Genomic DNA, 3,411 nt, shown 5'->3' with positions numbered 1-3,411 from the left:
GTTTAAAAGCCGCAGACGAGAACGGCGGGCCATTATCCGTGACCAACAGTTGAGGTGCGCCGTAGCGGGCAAAATTGGATTTCATAAAATTGATCACCGCCTGTGCATTGGTGGATTGAAGCAACTTTGCCTCAACAAACTTGGAATGGTAATCCACCAATAGAATGTAATGTTGGGAGTCCACTTGAAAAAGGTCAGAACCAACAGTTTCCCATGGGAGTTGTGGGACTGGATGGGGTGTTAAAGGCATGGCGATATTAGCGCGGTCTCGTTCACGACAGATGGTGCAGGCTCGAACAAAATCTGTGATATGGTGGGACATGTGTGGCCAAAACACATTTATTTTTGCCTTTGCAACACAGGAGTTAATGCCTTGATGCGTGCTGTGAATTTTTGTAAGCATTTCCCCTTGAAGTGCTTTCGGGATAACCAGACAACAACCACGATAGACTAGACCATCCTCGATGTATAGTTCGTTCTGGTGTTGCCAATACGCTGCCAGCTCCGGTGAGAGATTCTTGTGGGTTCTGGGCCAACCTTGATGGATATGTTCGCTGACCTGTTGCAGGACAGTGTCGTCCTTTGTGGCAGATTTGTACCTGTCCTGAATGGAGGCGGGAAAGGTCGTAATGGCATGGACAGCCGCATGGGGACCCTCCAGGTTGTCCGTATTGATTAAGACGTGGGATTCATGGGCTCGGGATAGCGTGTCAGCTATGTATAGCTCAGACCCAGGCACGTAAACCAACTGAATGTTGTAGCGGAATAAACGCATGACCAGGCGTTGTAGGCGCGGAGATAGTATATGTAGTGGTTTCTTTACGATCGCGATGAGGGGTTTATGGTCAGTTTGCACCGTAGCTGTAGCGCCTGCGATGTAGAAATGGAAGTGTTCGCACGCAAACACTACACCCAGCAGTTCCTTTTCGATTTGCGAATAGCGACGCTGTGTTGGTGTGAAGGCTGTCGACGTGTATTCGACTGGATGGGAATCCTGTAGCAAAGCCGCTCCGATGCCACTCTGACTGGCATCCACGGAGATGACACTTGGCCTGGCCGGATTGTAGAAAGCGAGGACTGGTGTGGTAGATAAGAGGGCTTTGAGGTGATCATAGTGTGATTGGTGATGGGACTCCCACACGAACGCTATTTCTGGTTTTAACAGGAGCCTGAGTGGTGCCGTATCAGACGTTGCCTCTGGTAAGAATTTGGCCACATAATTGATCATCCCCAAGAACCGCTGGAGAGCCTTCTTGTCCGCGGGGGGTGGTAATGAGCAGATGGCCTTGACTTTTTTGGGATCCACGTGTACGCCACGTGCACTTATGACATGACCTAAGTACGTGATCTGGGGTATCGCAAGTTGGATTTTGGATGAGCTAAACTGGAGGCCGTGTTCCTTGGCGCGCTCCAAAACCTGCAACAACATCCGGGCGTTGGAGGCAACATCAACTGAGGCGATAAGAAAGTCATCGGTCGAAATGTGTACATTGGGGAACTCCGAAGTTGGATATATGGTGCGCATGACACATTGAAAGTATTCTGTGGCCGTGACGATTCCATATGGCAGCCTCGTATAGCGGAAACGACCCCAAGGCGTGGCAAAGGTGCACAGCCTCGAGCTGTCTTCAGTCAACACAATTTGCCAGAAAGCGCTTTTGGCATCGAGGACCGTGAAAATTTTCGAGCCCTGTAGTTCCGCAAATATTTCTTTTGGCGTTGGCAGCGGATAGGGTCGGCGCTTTATGGCCAGATTTAGTTTGCGGGGATCCAGGCAGATGCGTACCGTGCCATCCGGTTTGGGTACCACTACCATAGGGTGTACCCATTCTGTCGGTTCAGAGACTGGGACAATAATGCCCTCCTTTTGCATACGAGAAAGCTCATGTTGGGTCTGGGTACGATAATGGAGAGGTATATGATGGGCTGCGGAGATGGATGGCGTGACATTCGGCAGTGTTTCGATAGAGTGGCGTCCAGGAAGTTGGCCTAAGGTGTCAAAAAGCATGGGATACTGCGCCATGACTGCAGCCGGAGTGAAGGTGTCGTCGTCACCCTGAGTGCGCAGTTCCATCGTCTGAAGTCGAGGTGGGGGACCAAGGGGTCGGTCGATGTGATCGATAAGCCCAAGGGCGAGCGAAGCTTGGGCGCCCAATATAGGAGTGCGGTCCTCATCGGTGACATAAAATTGACAGGAGCAGGCAGCAGTGTGAGAGGTGCACGGGAGGCTCGTCATCCCCGTAATGGGAACAGTGTGACCAGAATATGACGTAACGCGGTGCTTTGGCATCTGCAACGACGGTTGATGTGGTAAGGCATCGTAAATGGTTTTCGTGATAATGTTCACTTGTGAGCCAGTGTCGACCTTGAACGTGGTTGGTTGATTGTAGATGTAAATCTCGTCATAGAGCTCATCAGACTCGTACCGTGATTGAACGGTATGTACCGTAAGGTTTCCGTCTTGTGAAACCTGTGGATGGAGGGTGAGGCCATAACTTAGATAATCGGAAGGGGCATGGTCATGGTCACCCTCATAATCATAGCCCGGGTGAGCGTCGGTGTCCGAGTCGACATAATCGTCATGGGGCGCGTCACGGGCTTCTAAGGCATGAGTAGACCGACAGACGGAAGCCCAGTGACCACGAGCATTGCACTTCAAGCATGTGGTGTTTCGAGCAGGGCAAGGTCTGGATGAGTGAGGTCTGCCCCCACAGTTAGGACATTTGCGCTGTTGAGGGGAGGCAGGATTGCGACGAAGTTCCGGCCGCCCGGAAGACGTAAAGTCAGGCCGCGGGGAAGACGATGAACGTGGCAAAGTGCGAGAGGAAGGCGTGTGCGGAGACGGACGCCCAGACTCTCGTGGTGGACCCCCACCACGAGGGTGAAACCGATTTCGGCTCGTAGATGAGCGGTGATGTATCTGATTTACCGCGTCAACCTGTTGAGGTGTCGTATTTGTGTTAGTGAGAGCCATGGCACTGGCATGAATACCAGAAGTTTCCTCCGCTTGACAGAGTGAAATGGCGTCAGTCAATATTAACTTCGGTTTGGCTAATAAGGTTTTACGCAATGATTCCTTCCGGATACCAAAAACAATAGCCATGCACAATAAGATATCAGTTAAGGGGGAAAGTTCACTGTCCTGAGCTTTAATTTTCAAATCGGTATAGAATTCATCGAACGTCTGGGTCTCCTTTTGTTTAGACGTGAAGAATTGATACCTGATATATGTGAGGTTCTTGTAAGGTTCATAATATGTGTCAAATGCCGCATAGATGATTGGCAACGTACGAGCATCGTCAACCTGGGGTATCGTTAGAGTTTTATAAATCCTCCGCCCAGCGGGGCCCAGTATATGAAGAAACGTAGCCCGTTGTGTGGAAACTGTTTCAGTGTCGAGTTTAGAAGCCG

Source organism: Phalangium opilio, unplaced genomic scaffold, assembly GCF_054372755.1.
Source record: "Phalangium opilio isolate 3A_F unplaced genomic scaffold, DU_Popi_V2 ptg000082l_1, whole genome shotgun sequence".
Taxonomy (NCBI): domain Eukaryota; kingdom Metazoa; phylum Arthropoda; class Arachnida; order Opiliones; family Phalangiidae; genus Phalangium; species Phalangium opilio.
The sequence above is the reverse complement of the archived record's forward strand: the minus strand, read 5'-3'. Positions refer to the sequence as shown.